This window comes from Papaver somniferum, chromosome 3, assembly GCF_003573695.1.
Source record: "Papaver somniferum cultivar HN1 chromosome 3, ASM357369v1, whole genome shotgun sequence".
In the NCBI taxonomy this organism is placed as follows: domain Eukaryota; kingdom Viridiplantae; phylum Streptophyta; class Magnoliopsida; order Ranunculales; family Papaveraceae; genus Papaver; species Papaver somniferum.
In genome coordinates, this window is record NC_039360.1 from 159,737,882 (window position 1) to 159,761,204 (window position 23,323).

Below are 23,323 nucleotides of genomic sequence, written 5' to 3' on the forward strand. Positions count from 1 at the left end.
GTTGCTTAGTGATAGTACGTAGGGTCAAAGTAGCTTAAAAAGACCAAATTTAACTCTTCATTTTTTGCCACTAAGATTGCTGATGCCAAAATATTACAATGGTAGAATTATTTGGTGACCATACTAGTAATTTCAGTTCAAGACCTGTCCATATCAAAGATTTTTTATCGGTAAAAAAAAAATTCCTTTTAAATCTCAAAAACAATGCAAAGAAATGAAGTAAGAGGGAGGATTTATGAACAATTTTATTCACATGCAATCTCAAAAGATTTGCATCAATTTTATAAAAAGCTCGAGGCTAATATTTTGGTCATATGTTTGTTCTTTTTATAAAATCCTACATTCACGTAAGAAAATAAAGATAAAATGAGACATATAACACCTCATTTATCACTTTGAATATCAACCACAAAAATTAAGATTGGTGTATGATTAGGTTGTATCCAATAAAAATAGGTCTTAGGTCATTATTACAGGGAAGTGTACCAGTAAAAATTGAAAATTTTGGATGAGTATATGACCGCAACCAGTGGAGCGGAGACGACCACATTGAAAAGCGTCTTGTCGAAAAGTAAATCTAAAATCAATATATAACAAATGGAATACCAAAAAAGAAATAGTCGATCTCCTTATCCCTTGATCTCTTCCTTTATTTTATAAAAGCATTTCCTGGTCTCTATTACGAGAGATCCCATAAGCGTGTTCGGATACCAGAATCAAAGGCCAATCCATCATTCAGAGTTTAAAACATTTGTTTTACAAAATTAACCATTTTTTTTAATTTTTTTTAATTTTTTGCTTTTAAAAGTCATTCTAAAATTGCACGTCTAAACTAACTTATAACTTATCTGAATACAAGTCGTAGAAACCAGAAACAAAATGTTTTTGCTTTATAAAAAATTAACTTATTTATTTCTCGAAAACTTTCTTAAATTGTATACCGGAACAAATTTTTAACTTTTCTGCTCTAGAGATAAAAAAACGGCTTCTGGAGTAGCATTGAGACATGCTATTCATTTATTTGTTTCTAGACAGTGTCATGGCATCGGAGGGCCTATTCCGGGTTCAAAATGAAAAAACAAACCAAGTCAGAAGGGGCTTGTGGGGGCAGGGCCATTCTCAGCTGGTCACAAGATCGACTCTTGCTAGCTACATCTAATTCTTTATCTAATCATCATTTATAAGGGGAAGAAAACTGTACTACGAAATAGAGAAAGAAATCCCAAATTCTCAGTCTTAGGGTTCACTACTAGAAAAGATGGAAGAAAAATTAGCAGTGGATGAAAGAATTAGTGAGAGGAGGAGACACTCACCATTGCTGAAGTCAGCAGCACCATGGCTAGTGATTTCATTTCAAGAAGAAGGTAAAAATCAAAACCAAGCTTTTTATAACATTTGTGAACCAAACAACAAAACATGTAGAAAATCCATACCTGAATTGAGTGGTAGTAATCTATTTAATCAGAAACCATCTCATTTCAAGGATGGTTAATTAATTTTTTTTTTTTTTCATAATGAACATGATAGACGGGATGATGGGGCTTTTTCTTTATGGAAGCCTATGTCATTTGAGACTATTCGATTACCTAATCTTGTAGAATTCCTTGATGATATATTTGTTGAAGATGGTCATTATTCTATTGTGGATTGTGTGTTGTGTGTTGTCGTCACCGCCGCTGAAAAATGGTAGTGATTCAATTGTTTATTTCCTTGTTTTGGGATCTGTTGATTTAATCGTGTATTGTCGTGTTGGTGATGAGAAATGGAGAGAATCATAGATTCCTAAAGGAATTGTAGGTGACATTGAAATCGTTTCACTCATTTGCTTCAAAGATAAATTATATGTATTATGTTGTGATTATCATCGTCAGATCGTTGTTGAGACAAAAAAAAACTAGGTTGTGGTGATTACGATGATATTAGTATTGAAATTAGACTGTTAGAGGTCAGTTGTATCCATTCAGAGGTTCCATTTATAGGAGGATACTCTAGCCAATGTAAAGTATACTTTCTGGAGTCGGATGAAGAAATTTACATGATTGAAATGGTGTGTTTGGACAGAAGAGGTTATGTTAGTTATTTTGTCGTCTCAATAAATGTGTCCAGGTTGGATTTCTCTAAGATATCTTGGGAGGAAGTCAATAGTTTAGGTGATACAGTGCTGTTTCTTGGCGGTACAACTAATGCTTGCTGCTCAGCAGCTAGGGTTATCTGTATTACACATTGCCCAAAGATCAATGTTTATACATGTTTGATGTAGAGGACAAATGCACTACAACTATCTTGCTTTGTTCCAATTTGCCAACCCCATGGTTCTTGTCGGGGTGGATAATGATGCCTCCTCTACCAACCGTCAGGTAGTAGTATCCTTTGCAGTATTTATTGATTTCCTCTGCCTTTATTATGCAACCCACTGGATTGATCAGGAATGGAAGATTTTATTGTAATAAGAACTAACAAATCTATTTGAATGTGTAGTGTCGCCGACGGAGGAGGAATGTTGGAAAATATGTCAAGCAATGTCACTCTAGAAGATTACGTGATAAAGTCGAAGGAAATGGAAGAAATAATAAGTAAATCTGACAATCTGAATCTGAGGAAAGAACAGAACGAGGAAAATCTAGAAGGACCAAGGCCTTGGATGGTTAATGAGGGCATTGTGGACTTGATAGCAAGTCATCTTCATCCGGTGGATTTCTTACATTTCCGTGCAGTTTGTAAAGCAAATAAGGTTCCAATAATGAAGCAGATTCAAGGGTCTATAAGAAGCACTTGTTTAACTCCATGGCTGTTGTTTTCCACGGAAAATGCTACTCGCTACAATTTTGTAGACCCAATGCACAATAACGAGAAGTACCTCATGAACCTCCCTGAGTTGCTAGCAGGGGCCATAATTAGGGGTGCACATACCCTACCCATACCCGTCAACCCTACTCTACCCGCTAGTTTTTTAATCGTATCCTATCCTATCCACTATTTGGCGGGTAGGGTGGCGGGTAAAGATTTTCTTAACCGCCAGTAAACGGGTAGGGTGGCGGGTATAGGCCATATCCTACCCACCCTACCTAGAAGTGCACATACCCTACTCCTATCCGCCAACCCTACCCTACCGGCCAGTTTTTTAACCGTATCCTACCCTATCCATTATTTGGCGGGTAGGGTGGCGGGTAAAGATTTTCTTAACCGCCGGTAAACGGGTAGGGTGGCGTGTATAGGCCATATCCTACCCACCCTACCCGTTGTGCAGCCCTGGCCATAATTCATTGTCAAAAGGGTGGTTGGCTATTGATGTCAAAAGGTAGGTTTACCTTATTCTTCTACAACCCTTTACCAAAGAGACCATTCAGCTTCGGGAGTCGCAATGTGGTTATGGATTTTCTGGTATTTCATTCTCCTCCTTACAAACTTGCTCAGACTGTGTAGTTTTTGGCATTACGCAACAAAATGAAGAAGAGATTTTCATTTATGCCATTAAAAGGGGAGCTGACAGTTGGAGATTTCCTATATTTGAAAATAGTGATTTGGAGGCGTACATGCCAACTTTTAATGAACCAGTTTTTCACAAGGGTGCTTTTTATTGCGTAGATTATAACGGAACCTTGGGAGTTTTTGATGAGCATAAGTGGAGTTGGAGTGTTCTCAAATGGCCTCGTGGATTCTCTAATGCTGCATATGTTAGTTTCTTGGTGGAGTGTGACGACGACCTTTTATGTGGGCAAAGTCTATTTCCCGAGAATGCACGGCAAACGGATTTTATACTACTCGCTTGAGACAGGTAGTTATCATTCAGTTGGAAGTACTCATTCTGCCAAGGCTTATTTTTGACACGAAGGGCTGGACGAACTGTACTTGGATTGAACCTAATTGGTCGCGATCCACATCTCAAGAGCTCGATTGGCTTATTAAGAATCCTCTGTGAACCAGAACTAGTTTCTTCTTGTTAAGTCTATATTAGGATTTAATCCGTTTTTTTAGTTATTTATGTTTGTTGAGGTTGAATTAGAGATGCATACTTGCTATGAGTATATTATAGAGTATTTAGGTGTTTCAGACGACATACAGTTTTGGTATCTGATTACTGCAATAGATTGGTCTAATTATTGCTTGATATAATGTCATGTTCAACTGTGGTTGCTTTTTTCAGACTGGAAAAAACGCACTCTCCAGGGCTCGAACGGATATATACTGATAGTTTATTATTCCTTTTTGTGGTCTACAAGACGACTTTGCTTCTGTATATACTTAGCAAGTGAACCTACATTATCGATGTTTCTGCATATAGATGTATGTATACACGCAGCAGGATTCTGAGAGTTTGGCTTAGGCATCAAAATGCCAGGGGACGGCCATGTTTATGCTTTGCTTAAAGGGAAGTTCACCATGGAATCATTTCGAAGAGCTTTTGTTGGTTCCGAGACTGGGACTCTTCAGCTTGAGGTATATAAACAGCTTCTTTTATGTTGTTAAACTTAGGGAAATCTCTGTTGCATTTTAGACTTCTTTAAATATCTACTCAGTACTGTGTTGGTTTAAACATCAAAATTTGCATTTGTGCAGATCTTTTTCAGAGGTTGTTCAGGCAAGACTTGTTAGTTGCTAGCCTGTTCAGGAACTTCTTATTCGCTGAACGAATAATGCGTTTGCTCACCAATTTCACATCCTATGTTGCCTTCAATTCATCAGCATCATATGTGGTATGTATCTGAAATTTTTTAACGGAATATTGTTGTTCTTTGACGATTTCTTGGGAATTTTAACCAGCCATTGCAGCTTCCGTCATTGGTTAAAGAAGCTAATGCGGAGTTCCAGGTAGGTAATGTATGAATACATTGTTTAGGAGTTTTGAACTGGATTTAAGTTTTTTTTTTTTTTTAAACCTTCAGTAGTCGAGCATGGATTGCATTTATCTTGAAGATTGAGAATGAATTATGTTGACCTGGTCTTCAGTGTCATCGGTTTCGGGCACTGGTCCTTCTTGGTCGATTCCATGATATGGAACCTTATAGTTATAGGCTGTTGATCTGGTAATTCATTGCTCTCCTAGTGCTGGAAATTCTTTGCTTTCTGTATCTGAGCTAACTTCCTGTGATGACGTCTTGTAGGCCTCATCTGTTGGAATCTTTCCATATGTTCTCAAAGTGCTACAAACAACAGCAGTGGAGTTGAAGCATATTCTTGTAAGTTTTGACGACTCAGCAATGTCTCAACACTCAAATAATGCTCAAAATGCTGAATGAAATTGCTTTTGCAAGGTTTAAAGCCTGACATGTTAGCTTTTGTTTATTAAAACTACTGGATTTTACAAGTTACAACATGATTTTTGTGTATTACCTGCATTTACATCAAATACTCGTCAATTTCTTTATGTTACTTTTCTCTCGTGTAGATTATCAGTCATGTCAGGCAGATCTGGTGAAGCATGGTGGCAAGAATATTTCATTAGGTTTCTAGACGGCATGGATGCATATCCAGAGCAGTGCACAATGACAGCTTTTGTTCTGGCTGTTATTATGGATTCTCATAGACGAGGGCAGGAATCCCGTGCTAAAGCAGATTTGATTCATATGTGCTTGAGGCATCTTCATCCTACAAATAACACACACAATGCTCAGTCAGAGCCCTTACTTCTTCAGTGGCTTTGTCTCTTCCTGGGGTAACTGTGGGAGGATTTCCCCCGAAGCGCAGAATATGGGTTTGGGTGTTGATGCATCTTTGATTCTTGCAACACTACTGTCAGAACCCTAACCTGAGGTTTGTTTCTTTAAACTTTCTTCTCCAGTAGACCATTAACTGGTATTGCATTCTGCAACTTCATGGCAATAAAGTGAAATTCGTGGCAGGTCAGGATGTGTGCTGTGTTTCCTTACCATTCTTGACACTGGATTTTGATGAAAGTCCTGTAGTTTCGCCTGAAGTAGCTGTAGGTGAGTGACTTAATCCTTAATCCACGTATAGTATCTTTTACTTGTTTTACTGTCCAATGCCTGAATGATAAATGAGCTAAATATGATTTTGGCAGCTCCTGCAGGCTTTGCTTCCGGCCGTTATAACATTTTACACTCACCTGCTGCAGCATACGAACTTTAAGCCATTATCCAACTCCCTGCTGGGTTCGTTACCATCATTGGCTAATATTACTGGTAAAAGTAGTGGTTATCCTAGCACTAGCCGGTACATGCAACCTGGAGGTACAATTCCTTCTCTTATTGGTCCTGTGTTGAGGGTTGGAAGTGATCATATATCCGTGAGCCGAGATGGGAGTGTCTCCACCAGCAGCCCTATTGCTACTTTGTGAATAGTGCGCACATATGGCTCTCCATTATCAGATGAAATTCATGTCAACATTCTGGTTCTGGAGTACAGTTAAATGATGCCGCGAGCAATGGGGTTATTGCTTATTCAAGGTCATGGCCTTTTGAAAGTGGAATGTATTTGCAGTGTGGACTCTAGCGTAAGGATCCATCAGCCCCTGTGGCATGACTTGGACATAAAGTACTCCTGATAGTTGGTACTCCTACAAAAGCGTTGCGTTTCAGTGGTGGTAGCAATGTCCGTCAGGGTGATCTTCCAGCTACTACTCCTAGCTACTCCTAAGTCCTAACCTTGCTGGACTAGCATTATCAAATTCATGGTTCGACATGAATTCAGGTAATCTATCTGTGTCAACCCTCTTAGGTATCCAAGTTCTGGCTATTTTGCATAATAGCTGCTAAGTCATATACCTCTTGACATTTAGAAGTCTACCTGTTACTCCCACTCGACAAAATTTCCTAACAGGGATCAATGCGGAGGGTTTGCTCTTTGGAGTTCAGGCCGCATCTGCTGAACTTTCCTGAGGCGGGGGGTAGGCGATCCCCTTTTTATCTGGTGGATCCGAACGTAGTCTGCTTCCCCAATATACCTTCTACAATTGGAGTTATGGTCATTTTTCAAGGCAATTTCTTACAGGAGCAGATGAAAATGCCGAAATGGTGGGTCGCAGAGAAGGGAGGGAAATATTTGCTCTTCATCGCATAGCTAAAATTTCAACACCCCTGTAAGTGATATCTTAAGATTCGCAGCAGTAATCATAATGGAAGGAAGACTAATTTCAACACTCCTGTAAGTGCACATTACTAGCATCTTATTTGTAATTCGCAGCTGAAAATATCTACCTACATCGCTTTTACTTCATCGACGCTCACAAAGGTTCCACATTCATGGAGTTACAAATTAAAAGAATGAAGCTCACAATAGATACATTTTTCTTCTTCTTGTATTTATGTTCCATCGGTGGTCAGTTTCCAAACACTATATATATAAATTGAACTTTACATGTTCATATTTGTCACTCAAATTAAATCTAGAGCGAAAGAATTTCATTTAAAGAAGAATAAATAGCATGAGAAGTAGGTAGGTAAATTTTGAGTACAAAATTTGACCAGGAGCCAATTTTTAGATTCACAATATATTCTTGGTGTGCGCGGGTCTTCGCCTCACCCGTGGCGTTGCATTTTTGATTTGGTGTGCATTTCGCCCCGTCATGCATTTTTTATTTGGTGTGGGTAACGCTTCGCCCACCCGGTGTCAATGCATCGTTGATTTGGTGGTAATTTACGTTTAATAAGCCAACTTCAGCCGCATCTGAACGGTAGGACCATTCCTGATTTTCATCCATTATAAAATGTGGTCATGAATGAACTGTTACTATCGTTCCAGATGGAGGACAAAGGCAATAATCCGTGCACTTCGTATTCACGCATACTAGTTTTTCACTCGTGCGATGCACGGGTCTGCTTCTTACAGCTATTAGATCCGCATTTTAAAATTAATATCATTAGAACAAAAATATATTATTAAAATAGAAAACTAATATTCTTATAACCTCAAAAGAAAAAAAGAAAAAACTTAATATCATTAGAAACGAAAGATCAATGGAACAGAAAACTAATAAGCGGATAACCTTACAAACAAATATAAAATTAATGCAGATACTTTCTATAAAAAGAATTATTGATCGGAACCATAACATTTTCAAAGCCTATAATACTTAATCCTATTTCTTAAATTGATTAAAAATTATGCCGTTGCATTCTTTCTTAAAATGTTGATATCATTAAAAGTTTTGGAACAAATGTTGTTGCCTTTTTATATACTCTTGCCTCTTTAGGCCCATGTAATCATTATATGCATTTACTTTACCAGTAGGAGTGTCATCAAAATCGGTATTTACATGATATTTTTAAAACTCGTTTAACCGTCTCGATTATGTCATGTAAGATGTTGTACTTGACTAAGATAAAATGATTATCGAGCACATATTTTCTTCAGTACCTTAGAGGAGATCTAATATTTTTACAAATCATGAAACATTGTTTCCATTAAATGTGTACCCATGAACTAATTGTGCGGTGAATAATGTTTTAAGTTACTATTATGCGTCAGTATTATTATACTGTATTGTTTTTTTATTAGGATATATATTTATAAGGTGAACAATTTATGTAATGGGTGCATGCGTACCCATGAATGCATATGAATTATACTATATATCATGTGTATTAAAACTTACTTATATATAACGTGTTTATAACATTCCATATATATCGAGTGTATTTAAATCCGTGAATTCCCATAAAATATAATAGTGCGGGTATTTTAAATGTATGGGCACCCACAGAAATGTTGTGTGCATGTAGATTTGTAAAGACTCTCAAGCTCGTCAACGCTGTTTGACTGGTCTAGTGATGGTCAAGAGACATCTTAGCCGCTAATAACTCGATTAGTTGGTCACGAACGTTAATTAATAAAAATTAATCTAACAACGATTTAGATACGAAACTAGTACCGTTGGATAGGTCTCGAGAAAGTTATGTGAGATGGACTACTCGAACGTGTCAATAGGACACTGGACGAAGATGATATCATCAGATATGTACGAAGGGCAAAATTGTCATTTTGGGCGCCTTAATAATTTTCTTTGGTCTTAGAGCATCTCCAAGAGAAGGTGCAAAAAGTCTTATTTATAGGGTCTACACATAGAGTAAATATAGGACCTCATATCTGAAATACCATCTCCAACAGAGAGAATTTCAACCCTTAGAATTAAAAAAAAATTAGTTAAAAACATTACGTGGAGGTGCAACCGGAGGTGCAGATAACACTTTCTTGAACACCTTCATATTTAATAATTGGTCCCTCCTAACTTGTAGGACCCTACTGTTGGAGATGAATTTATGCCAAACGGGGGTCTAAAATCCTATGTATCACTAAAAATAAATAAATTTATCCTCTGTTGGAGATGCTCTTATCGACCCAGTTCGAGCAGATAAGCACATTTCTATTTCTTCTTCTATTCCATTCTTCTTCTTTCTCTTTCTGCTTCTCTTCTTCTTGTTCTTCTTCTCTTCGTCGATATTAAAACAGAGGATTTGATATCGAATCTCATTCAAGTAACATTAGTAGGTTGATAATCCGATGGTGTTGAAGTTGGTTTAACTTTAGATGAAGAAGAAACGATGGATCGAAGAGAAACAGAAGTTAGGGATTCTGATAGATGAAGTTTGATTGGGGTTCGTGGAATTGATTTGTGTATTGAGTTCCTAATGGAATAAGATTGAATGTGTTGACGAATAATTGTAGTTTTGAAGTTGATTCAGTGATGACTCGAAGAACTAGGGTTTCTCAGAAGATTTCTAGAGTTTCGATTGATGATGCTTAAGATGAAATTAAAGATGAGTTTGAAGATTATAACCAGAAGATGAAGTTTGTGATGTCAATTTAGAGGTTTTGATTTCAAAGAAGTTCTCAATTTGAGAAATCAGTGAACTTAGGGTTTGAGGGAAATACAGATGAAGAACTAGAAGATGAAACTGATGGATTAAAAGGTTAATTGGAGGTGGGTTTAATCTGAATTAGATTTGAGGTTAAAGAATAACTTGAATTTGGTAGTTAGGGTTTGAGCAGTGACTCTGAAGTTCAAGATGAAGTTGATTGAAGTTGAGTTGTGTTGGAAGTGATAAACTGTGGATTAGGGGTTAGATGGTAATGAGCTGATCCGAATCAATCTAAGTAAGGGGTTGATTTCAATTGGTGAAGAGAGTCTCTTGAGGTAATTTACTTCTTAGTGTCTCAGTAAATCTTTTTAATTTTATCTAAATGAATTATGAACTATGGATGTTAGTGAAGATATATTGAAACTGAGATCGAGATAACTATTGAATGAATTGATGTTGTTGAAGTTTTGGGATGAACGGGTGGACCTGAAATGGAACTGTTGTTAATGGATATTGTATGTGTGTGTATGAATTGAGTTAAGGAAGGTGTAGTTGTTTAGGTTTGATTAGATTGAAGTTTAAATGTATGTTATGATAATTGAGTTGAACTAGTATGATTCAAGGAATGAGTATGATTTGCTTGTGAGGTGCAGTGGATGTATAAATGTGTACAAGATGGAGAAGCTAATGACATTGAGGCTGTTTTACATTTCAGTTGAGGGGGTATGAGATAGATATGGAAATTGAGGTTAGTATATGAGTTGTAGATAGGAAGTGTTATCTGAATCTGGTTGTGTTGATACAGTTGAATCTATGAAGAAGTTTATGAATTTCTTGAGTGGATGAGTGAATTATGAAGTTCTGAATGGATGAGTGAATTTATTGTGTTTACGCGTAGTAGCTCTAAATATGGATTGAACGGGTATAAAAGTACGAACTCCCCCGCCAGTGAATGGTGAAACAACAGTAACATCAAAACAGACATCCCGACCATTTTCCCAACCGTGAACAAGAATATCCGCGGGTCTTAAGGAAGCATCGTTATCTGAAAAAAAACCAAGCTCTACCTCCTTCCTCGCATGTAAAACCGCCTTGTAACAAATGTCAGCAAATACATCCCTCGCAAGGTCGTGGAGGAATTTGATACCGACATCATTAGCGCAATGCAAAGCGTGGACTACGAAAATATCCATCTTTTTGTCACAAGTTGAGCATGTACTATTTTCCCTGAAAAGAGATATGCCCAATCTATAACTTAACACGGACCTAAATTGTCGAGGTCCTAAACTTTGATTTAAACCACTAATGGGAATCGCCTTAAGAAAATCCAAAGCATGCGCCACCTTGTTTCTTTGCCATAACACAGAATTCCGGCTGGACATAGAAAAGTGTGACGGAATATTCTTTTTAACAACATCAAAATATAACACTGCCAGAGAACGGATTGGACGGGGGCAATATTATTTAGGTTGAAGGTCGAAGAAGACAATCCACATAGGAAATTATTCAAAGCTTTCTGGAAACACTTGCTAGGCACATCTGTGAAAGACACATTAAGCATGGTCTCTTGTAAACCCCTAGTCTTGAAAACCTATATAATTGAATTTTCCTAGTGATTTCTTAAATATATTCAATATTCTTTTAGCAAAATTCATACTCGGTTCTGCGATATGCTGGGTTTTGAGAACATAAGCTTTCCCTGGATTTATACACGACTTACATTAATTTATATGGACCGTGGAGCTATCTATAACGAAATAATCCAAGGTTAAAACCTTCCATATGTTTGAAAAAAGAATCGTAGCCATGTAAGAAATTACAGTCAGTCATAATATACATGTGAGCTGTAAAATAGTGAAAACTGAAACAGATGAACGATTACAATTTTTCCCTAAAGTGAATGCTGGATCTCTTTCTAAACCCTATAAGTAGAATATTTTTCCTCCACAAATCTTATCCTCCTCTGTCCTATCATCTGTGAGGTGAAATAGAAAAAAAAAACACAAACCGTAAACCTAAAAATCAAAGGCGGCAGGAAGCAAGCAGATCTGGTCTCATGTTCACCTTCATGATCCACCATCAATGGAAGAAAAAATATCAAATACCATCAACAACAGCACAATGATTTTTCTGTTGGGTGCAATAATCAAAAACAAAGAAAAAATCAAATAAGGAAAAGTTATTGATACTTAGCTTCTTTATAATGGAAGTGATTGTTTTGACGAAACGAACAAGCTCCCCGTATCTCCGCAACAGCAACAAGGAAAAACTTTGGAAAATAGAGTGAGTCACGTGTTCAACACGCTGTCCTTAAGACATTAGCGCCCGGCTACACTCAAGAGTGATGCTATAGCCCTCACAGGACGGATATCTCCAGGATAAAACACCCTAATACACCTACTACTAGCATATGTAGTAGATGCTCAACTTGAGCTTGGCAACTCCGAAAAAACCGTTAAGGAAAATCGCGAATGCTTAAAAAACCGCTATAAAATATTTTTCCTTAGGGGTCCCTCTAAAATATAGAGCAACCCCTTTCCCATAGATTTTACAAAAGTAGTGAATTTCTTTATATAATTGACAAATACAACTTAAGAAGAAAAACTCCCCGATGTGGGACTAAAAGGTTTATATAGTTTCTTAAAACTACTAAAAATTGGAAACTCCACGATGTGGGACTAAAAAGTTTCATTCACAAAATAAAACAATAAATTATAATTTTTTATTAAAACTTTAAAAAATTATTTTTTTTATTAATCGTTTTCCAACAATCCCCCACATGAATGAAAACTCAATAAAACATGAAAACACAGATAGATCTTGGTAAATAAACATCCCAACCTCACGATCCAAACAGACTGATCGTGCAAGTGTTGAAATCATACTAGTCATTTCTACGTCCTCTCCCTTACACAAAAGTGTGTTGACCCCAGGGTCATACTATGGATTGCATAAATCATACTAGTATTGAGAGCTTTCATCTTTAATTCTCACATGGTGAGACTATAGGTATCTTTCACCAAAGTGAAAAAGCATGAACTAGTGAACCCTTAGTGACCTTTAGGTCCTAAGTTCCAGTAATACCAAAACCATCAAAATGAAAATCACATAAAAAACGCAGGAAATACCATTTTAGGCAGAGGTGTCCATGAGGTCTTGAACCTTTCCTTAGTGAGATATTACCAGAATTACTTGCTAGAGACAGTGAACTATGTCTTGAACTGCTAGCATTTGATGTAATTCGTGATAACAACCACGGGTGATATCTCCAAGATTGCTGCCAAGCTCGTGCCGTTTTGTCCGTTTTGGCCCTGGACGTATCCTGTTTCTCAGAATGCTCTAGAGAATCAGCTCATATTCTCACAGGAAGCGACCCACTTCCTCATTCAGATAGGTCAGTTTCCATAAAGAGTGTTACTGCTACACCCCACTTCAATCTTAAATTGAAACTATAGAACTCATTAAGACTTATTAAAAAGTCATCCTCCACATGCAGTCACACTATCACGTCTACACCATAGGGAAGGGACAGAGAATGAAAAATATCTGATAGTGTTTACCTTTACCCACCACAAATTAGTTGTCTCATTCGAAACCTTGATCATGGGATCTCCAGTCAGCAAGGTTGAGTATCCTTCATGGCAAGTTTAATATATGAGCTTAATCCCCAACCCCCTCGATGCATTTTTAACTATCTCTTTGTACAAACCTTTCGTCAAAGATTGCGCGATATTTTCCTTGGACTTTATCCAATCAATGGAAATAACGCCGATTGAGATTAGTTATTTCTTAGCTTTAACTATTATAGCTTGGCTAACACAATGTATAGATATAGCTGGCACATGCCTATGCCAAAGAGGAATGTCTTCTAAAAATAATCTTAGGCACTCGGCCCCCTCTCATGCTTTATCTAACGCAATACTCTCAGATTCCATAATGAATTGAGCGATATGTTTGTTTGGAAATCTTCCAACAACAAACCCACATGTTAGAGTGAAACCATATCCACTCGTAGACTTAGACTCCTCTGAGTCAACTATCCAGTTTGCATCATAAAGTCCCAAGGACAACAAGATACCTTTCATAAATCAAAAGAGTATTTTAGGTACCATAATACTCTACTCAGTGCATCTGAATTCTCTTGCTCTGGACTACAATTATATCCACTTAACTTACTCACAATATAGGCAATGTCTGGACTCTTACAGTTCATTAAATTCATCAGACATCCTATAACTTTTGAGTATTCAAGTTAAGATACTCCACTACCCTTATTTTTCTTGAGACTACAAGAATAATCGTACGAAGTACAAGCAGGTTTACAATCAGACTGATTGTATCTCTTAAGCACAACTCAACATAATGAGAACGACTAAGACTTATAAATGTTTGATTATCTTCTAATCCTCATCCCTAAGATTACATCAAAAGGGCCCAAGTCTTTCAAGTCAATGTTCTCATTCAGTGCATGTTTTTAGTGGAATTGATCACATCTATGTTTGTATCAAGCATATCATCAACATACAAGCATACAATTACACAGACATCCTTAACAAGTTACTTGTAGACATACTTGTCAGATTCATTAATTTAAATCCACTATCCATCACATGATTAAATTTTCCATGTCACTGTTTACGTGCTTATTTGAAAACCATACAAAGATTTTTCAAATTACAAACTTTGTATTCACAACCTTTCACTACAAAGTCTTCAGGTTGATCTATGTAAATTTCTTTACCTAATTCACGGTTTTAGAAAAAGCTGTCTTAACATCCATCTGATGTATCTCTACGTTCTTTATGGCAGCAATAACAATTAGCTCAACGGAAGTAATTTCCGTCACAATTGAATTAGAATCAAGGAAATCTACACCTTCTTTTAGTTTATAGCCTTTAGCTACCAACTTAGCTTAATATTTTTCCACAGTTTCATCTACCTATCGTTTCCTCTTAAAGACTCATTTACATCCCATGGTCTTACAACCTGGAGGTAAACTAGCAAGCTCCCAAGTCTGGTTCCAACGGACTGAGTCCATTTCACTAAATGAAGCTTCTTACCAGAATGGGGTTTCAGTAGATATTAAGGCTTCTTTACAAGTCTGTGGCTCAGACTAAGCTAGGCATGTTATGAAGTCGGTTTCATAAGAAGTCTCAAGTCTAATTATTTTACTTCTCTTAGGCTCAACATCAACTTCATCTTCCTTTAAAATAAGTTCTGACTATTTGAAGATAAATCTAGGGGATCAACAACACATCTCTAATGAGGTACAGGTTTAGAATAAACATGTTCAAAGAACTCAGCATCCCTAGATTCCGTAATAATATTCACACCAATGTCAGAAAAAATCAGAACACACAACCAAAAATCTATTTGTAGAAGTATACTCAATATACCCTATACGAAAACACAATCAACATTTTTGGTTTCAATCTAGTTCTTTTAGGAAGAGGAATTACAATCTTAGTCAAACGCCCCCACACTTTGACACATTCATAAGAAGGTCATCTACCGTTCCATAAACCATATGGAGTTTCATCTGATTCTTAAAAGGGTACTTTATTCAGGATATACTAGTTAAGAGGACTGCCTCCCCCCACAAGGCCGCAGGTAATCCTGAACTAATCAACATGGAAATTATCATCTCCTTAAGGATACGGTTGTTATGTTCAAGGCTTCTAATTGGTTTCCAACTTCAAGTTTATACATCTTAAGGCTTCTAAGGCGTCATCCTTATCCTAAGCAAGTATACAAGATAGTACCTCGTACAATCATCTACGGAAGTTATAACCATCTTTTACCACAGTGGTTTTGGGTTGAACTCATGTCAACTAGGCCTAACTGAATTAATTCTAAAGGCTTAGAATTACTCTGAACATTTGTGCTAAAAGATTTTATAGCATATTTTGATTCTTCACAGATTTCACTTTTGTGTTCAAAATCCAAACTAAATTTGGGTACGAAGCCTATGCTAGCCAGTTAAGCATTGACTTATAAGTTTACGGTTCCAAGTCTACCACGTAAAACAATCAATCACACAAAGATATCACAAGAATCAACTACGTTCACATCATCAGTTTTTCCGTTAAGCTTATATAGACCCAAAGTCCTATAACTCTTGCTTAAAAAATCACTGCCTAGTTACAACAAGTTTTCCAGATTCAATTAAGATCTTAAATATTTTTCCATCTACAACAGAACAAGATACAAGATTTTCGCATATGCTCGGAACATGAAAACTTCATTCAATGTGAGAATATTACAGATATGAGCTTCTGCTCGACCTTTTCCTTTTATGCAACCTCTATTGCATATGAGTTACTCAATAAGAGTTTCTCGACATCCCCTATCCTATGATAGGAGGTGAACAGGTCTCTGTTTCAACAAACATTCTTGGTGGCTCCAGAGTCCACCTACTGGTCTCTCACATTGGTTATTAAAATAACTTCCGACATCATGCCACCAAACTCGTTCTAGTTTGTTTCAACTAAATTAGCATTAACTTTCTACTTATTAAGGTTTTTATGTTGTCTACAATTTACTGCCGCGTGGCCAGAATTTTACAAACATAACACTCACCCTTAACTAAAGTAATTCCGGATTCAGGTTTACGAAATATACCTTTATCATGAAGACCATGCTTAGAGTTGCGTTCGATGTTCTCACCTTTGCCATCTTTGGAAGATTTGTTTCCAACCACATGCGGCTATTAGCCATGTCCCTCGGAGATGACACCTTTATTCACAAATCACAATTCCAAATCAGAAAGTAAAATATGAGTTTTGAAGATAACATCTATATATACAAACTTCGTTTGAATCAGCGTTTCAAAAAACTCATGGTTACCCCACAAAAATTAATTTAGTTAACAACAATTTTCTGCTCGTCAGAATTTTTCAAAAACGTTTTTCTGTTTTGTAAAATATCAAAAAAATACTTTTACAACTCTAAAAATTCTGAAATTTTACGCGGTTAATTATAAGAATGTCTACTACGTTGTGTCAAAAGGGTTCATCGAAATTCCTTCTAGATTAAAAGATAAAATTCAAACTCTACATCTGACCAGAAATTCGTTTTTGTTTTTCACTCCACAATTAACATTCATGATTCACAAACCAATCAATCGTTTTCGATTATTACAAATGATAATGTCTTAAGCTTGTTGGGTGCAATAATCAAAAACAAAGAAAAAATCAAATAATCAAAAGTTATTGATACTTAGTTTCTTTATAATGGAAGTGATTGTTTTGACGAAACGAACAAGCTCCCCGTATCTCCGCAACAGCAACAAGGAAAAACTTTGGAAAATAGAGTGAGTCACGTGTTCAACACGCTGTCCTTAAGACATTAGCGCCCGGCTACACTCAAGAGTGATGCTATAGCCCTCACAGGACGGATATCTCCAGGATAAAACACCCTAATACACCTACTACTAGCATATGTAGTAGATGCTCAACTTGAGCTTGGCAACTCCGAAAAAACCGTTAAGGAAAATCGCGAATGCTTAAAAAACCGCTATAAAATATTTTCCCTTAAGGGTCCCTCTAAAATATAGAGCAACCCCTTTCCCATAGATTTTACAAAAGTAGTGAATTTCTTTATATAATTGACAAATACAACTTAAGAAGAAAAACTCCCCGATGTGGGACTAAAAGGTTTATATAGTTTCTTAAAACTACTAAAAATTGGAAACTCCAAGATGTGGGACTAAAAAGTTTCATTCACAAAATAAAACAATAAATTATAATTTTTTATTGAAACTTTAAAAAATTATTTTTTTTATTAATCGTTTTCCAACATTTTCCTCTCACATAAAAGCTATGAAATCTCTCAATCCTCCCTCACAATTTGTAGATACATTTATGTATAAGCAAGATTACGTTCTCAGTCTTGGGTTCTGGTTCTGGTGCTGCTGAGGAGTGAGGAGTAACTTTTGAAAAAGTGAATCGCCTCTATCTGATTCAGTTTTTTATGCATCTCTGGCTTGTATCCAATTTTTTGTTCATGAATAGTGTCTGTGAAAACCCTGTTTTTTAAGTTATGAAATGGGGAAGTTCTTATCATCATTGTGTAATTGTTCATTTTATAATGAGAAAGATGTTTTTGGTTTCCATTGGACGAGGATCTTCTTTGTAATGTATGTGAGAGTTGCAAGTCCTATTAATATCTTGTTGTTAATTTGAGATTACTAGACATGGTTATGGATCAAAATATGCATCCTCAAGTATACTACTAAGTTGCATTATAGTAATGCTGCAGTTTTAGGAAACAAAGAAAAAACTTTGCATAAATTAAAATTTACTTTATAGCCGATTGAAGGAAAGAAGGCTACGGATTCACGGTTCACTAGAATTTACAAGATTATTCATCTCTTCATACGTCTTTTTCTGTAGAAACATTTAAATCTATACCATTGTCAAAATCCAATCTACGACGTATGTGCACATTCATCTTCAGAGATTGTGGTCTACAAAAAGAAAAATTGGTCGAACACAACTGGATTACGAAAACTACCCATATTTTTTTAATGTATGGACAATAAACATAATTCAATATAAGCAAGAAGTTAAGAAAATAAATTTGCAGAAAAGAAATGTTACCTCCTGATGCTCCATGAACAAAAACGAAACACAACTCAAAAGCTAAGCAGAACTAATTAGCGCTTCTAAAGAAGAAGATGATATTAGGGAGTATATGCTACTGGGGATAAAAGATATACGGTAAATCAAATATTACTCCCGCTTAATTTTTCTCTTAGAAAATCTCCGTTTAATTAGTCAAGTATCTATCACATCCAACTCTGTTAAATGTGCTAGTTATAATAGGAGATACGTGTGGCTATCAAGGATTGGGTGGAATAGAGGTTTTTGGTAACAGACGATCCGCAGCCAGGAAAGAAACATCAAATCTAATTGCAATTGATTGCAAAATGCACACATATTCATCAAATCCAGTTGCATAGTGTACATGAATCGATCACTTGGGGCATCATTCATACAATTTGAAGAGTATTGGAAGTTTACCTGATTATTTTGAGCTTCGGATTCTTCATTTTGAGGATTGGTTCCTTCATTTTGAGCAATATGATTCCTTTACTGGAATCCCCCAAAAACTCAACTTCTTCCTCTCCACAACACAAAAACACAATTTTTCTTTTATCAAAATTTTATCCCTAAATCTGATTTTAATTTAATTAAACTAATTAACAATTAATTAACTTAATTACTACTAATGATTTGGGGTAGTTTAGCCATTTAAAAAAGTTGGGGATAAGGGATAACTCCCAATTACTATTTCATGACCTTTTTTTTTGTCCTGTAGCTAGGAGTCCCCAATTATTTTTTCACGGCCCCAAATTCAGCCTTGATAACTAGTTCTGGATAAAAATGAACTCGCGGAAAGGAGAGTACTAAACTTTGGCAGAAGGATGTTCTCTTCACGGCTTATACATTTTGCGGATTGCTGCATTTATGATTTTGCAATCATCGTAATCCATGGTCTTCATCCAGTTTCTAAGTCTCCAATCTCCTGTACATCAGAATCAAATATAAAGCATGTCTCGTCTATACAAAGAAAACGACCAAAACCAATTTGAAGAACCGTGTCACTACTTGGAGAAAAAAACTAAAATCGAGTACCATAAGATGACGAAGTTGCGAGTTTTATTTTTGATACTAAATAGGAATTTTATTAATCTGCTGCATTGCAGCTATAATCATTTTTCACCAGTACAGATATGTATTCTGGAAAATTTGACATATAAAGGAAATTGGCTTCCTCGTCTTTTGCTTTAGGAGATAAAGAGTGAGCTATATTATTGCCAAGTCTATGGTTGAATTAAAAAACCAAAGTTTATTATTATTACTACTTGTAATTTTAATTCTCTCAACTATGCTTGAGGTGAACCAATGAACATGCGATTGATCTTTCATGACAGACTTTATCACATTGTCACAATTCATCTCGAACACAGCTTTTTCTATCTGCAACTCTTCTATCCAGTTAACTGCCACTTCCAATGCCTTACATTCAAAGTGTTCTGCTCCATAGTCTTCATCTACCTCTTTATCAAATTTCATACCTTGAGCACCTATGCAGAGACCTGCAAAATTACGAATTATCAGTCCAATGCTTCCTTTTTTAGTTACTGGTATGAATGAACCATCAATGTTAATTTTCACAAAATCTTTATCAGGAGGAATTCAATGTTTAATCTGAAACATGTTCAGTGTAGAAGTCATAGTAAGAGAACAATCAACACATTCGCTAACAAGATTATGAATTTTAGAGATAGCACTTTGCACATTTGGTTTAACATTCTGAAAGATAAGAGAGCACCTATCCTTCCAAATATACCACATAATACACATAAGTCTATAAACATAGTTAGCATTCTCTAGGCAAAAAACTGAATTCCTGTTATCAGCCACAGTAAACCAAGATAGAATCGAATCTTGGACAGTAGCGAAGCTTCCTGCAATAATGTCAATGTGAATATTCATACTTAACCAGATGGATCTAGCAAAGGGACACTCAAAGAACAGGTGTTTCATAGATTCAGTGGTACAATCACATAGAGAACAATTAGTGTTAATTTCAGGCTTACAGATTGCAATTTTAGATTTAACTGGGACTATGTTTTTAATAAATTTCTAAATAAAAAGTTGTACCCTGTGAGGAATTTTACTATGCCGTAAATGAGACCAAACCTCTTTAGGAATTGTATCCAGAGAGACGGTACTATTCACTTCATCTGAACAAATAGTGTTGTAAGCACTTTTTACAGAAAATAAGCCTTTTCTGACAAGTTTCCAAATAATGAAATCTTCTCCTGAGTTGGGAATCTGCATATTAAGAATTAGAGCGACACAATTTGGAGCAAAGAGAGAATTAATGATATTAATATCCCATTCTCTTGTGCTCGGTAAGAAAAGATCACAAACCAGGGTAAAATTATTAAAACTAGAAGCACCTACAATAGGAAGAGGTGGGCTATCAAGACCTATAACCCAACAATCTAACCACATGTTAATTTTAGTACCACTCGTAACAGCCCAAATTGTGTGTTGCTTTATAACCTCCAAACCAGAGTAAAGACTCCTCCACAGCCAAGAACAGTCATATTTTGGTTTGTCGAAATGCAGAAAACTAGAATTTTTTGAATATTTTGCTTTAAGAATACTAAAACTAAGAGATTCTTCATCATTACAATATCTCCAGGGAAGTTTACAGAGAAGAGCAGTATTAAAATGTTCTATATTTCTAAATCCTAGACCACCTAGAGCTTTAGGTATCATAATCTTATTCCAATCAATGAAGAAAAGACCTTTTTCCTTACCCCACCAAAACTGTCATTGTAAAGTGTCCATCTGAGATATCATAGTTTTAGGGATTCTAAAGCTACCCATTTGATGAGAAGGAAGAGTGTTTAAAACATGCTTAACCATGATAGTCCTAGCTGAATGGTTCATAGTTTTACCCTTCCAGTTTTTATATCTAGAACCAAAAGACTGCAATATAGGCTTAAAATCTTTAGTTTTATCTCTTCCTATAAGCAAAGTAACTCCTAGATATTTATCAAAGTCTTTCATCTCTGTCATACCTAGAGCAGTGGAAAGAACCAATCTGTTTTCAGGACTAATGTTCTTGCTAAAGTAAACACTAGATTTTGCAAGATTAAGTATTTGACCAGAGAACATACCAAACTTTCCAAGCACATCCAGAATCCCTGTAACATTATGCAAATCTGCCTTAGTGAATATAAGAATATCATCTGCAAAAAGTAGATGAGTTATACCTGGAGCATTCCTTGCATCTTTGACTCCAGAAATCACATGATTATTAGCAGCATTCAAAAGTAGCCTAGAGAGAAATTCCATAGCAATAATGAAAAGATAAAGGGATAGAGGATCCCCTTGTCTTAAACCTCTAGTAGCACAAAACTCCTTAGTAGGAGAACAATTAAGAAGTATAGAAATTCTAGTTGTGCTAATACATTGCTCAATCAAATTGCAAAATTTCGATGGAAAACCTAGCTTTCTAAGCATACCAAATAGAAAAGGCCATTCTATTCTATCAAATGCCTTAGAAAGATCTAATTTTAATTCCATAGTTCCACTAGAATCCTCCTTGTGTTTCATTGTATGAATCATCTCATTTGCAATGATTATGTTATCATGAATAATCATACCAGGAACAAAAGCAGCTTGAGTTAGTGAAATAATGTGCTTAAGATGAGGTTTAATTCTATTGGCTATGATCTTAGAGATGGCTTTGTAAATGGAATTACATAATCCTATAGGTCTAAAATCCACAACATACTTAGCAGTTTCAACTTTAGGAATCCATGACAGAAAGGTTTTACCAAACTCAGTTGGCATATGTTCAGAAGAGAAGAAAGATTGCACTGCATTTACTATATCATTTCCTACTATATTCCAGTTGGATTGATAAAAACCATCTTGGAAGCCATCTGGGCCTGGGGAGCTCCAAGCTGATATATTTTTCAGAATATCAAAGATTTTTTTATCATTTGGAATCCTATTAAAACAATTCATATCATTATCACTTATAACAGTTGGAATAATATCAAAAATTTCATCAGGAATATGCACATTTGAAGCACAACTGACAGAACTAAAATGAGAAATAAGTGCTGCAGATATATCTTCACGATTGTCTAAATAATTATTAGCACTATCAATAAGACAATCAATAGTTTTCCCAACCATTCTTCTATTGGCAAGAGTATGAAAATATCTAGAGTTATTATTAGCCTCTAAAATATATGTCTCCAGATTTCTGCTTATAAAAGTCAGTTTTGATATCAAACCAGGGGTCTAAATTCTTATTTATATCAATGAGCTTATCATGTTGTGAAGAGGAACATCCAAAAGTTGAGCTTGAAGTCTATTTACATTTCTGTCAATGTCACCAAATTCTACTTTATTCCACTGGGATAACCTTTTTCTAGTAACTTGATGTTTACTATTAAGTTTGTGAGCTGGAGATCCTATAGTATCAATTTTCTAAGCAGTAGAAAGTTGGTACTTGAAATTACTATGTTTTAACCACATAACAAAGAACTTAAAAGGCCTCCAAAGCTTTCTATTCTCATGCTCAGTATGTAAAATAATGGGACAATGATATGATTTATCTTGAGCTAGATGATATAACTTAGCATTAGGAAAAGCATTACACCAATCAAGATTACCTAAGGCCATATCAATTCTGGACTTTTTAATTACTGTTCCCATGTTATTACTTGACCAAGTATAATCTCTACCTATATAGCCTAGATCCATAAGATAACATTCATTAATTTCATGCTGAACATATTTATCTTCCATTGAGACACTGGAAGAATGAGAAATAACATGTAAATGGACATTAAGGTCTCTAATAACCAGCCAAGGTTGCATTATATTTTCCCTAATTCTTTTCATGATTTCCAATTGCTCTTTTTTCTTGTCAAAATAAGTAGAGACATACATGAATGTATTAAAAACATCAGGTTTAGCTATATGCAGATTAGCAACAACATGTATCATATTATGAGATACTTCCTG

At 35.8% G+C, this 23,323-nt stretch overlaps 1 long non-coding RNA gene across 3 annotated transcripts; it reads left to right on the top strand.

The window, feature by feature from the left end:
* Positions 1–3,250: 3,250 nt before the first annotated feature.
* Positions 3,251–6,662, top strand: LOC113361763. Of its 3 annotated transcripts, XR_003365313.1 has the most exons (7): positions 3,254–3,298; positions 3,586–4,437; positions 4,558–5,024; positions 5,103–5,177; positions 5,387–5,751; positions 5,841–5,924; positions 6,020–6,662. It is a non-coding gene; the product is annotated as an uncharacterized LOC113361763 (long non-coding RNA). The 3 variants fall into 3 exon arrangements; XR_003365312.1 differs by having other exon boundaries at positions 3,251–4,437; XR_003365314.1 differs by having other exon boundaries at positions 3,251–4,437; positions 5,846–5,924.
* Positions 6,663–23,323: the final 16,661 nt, after the last annotated feature.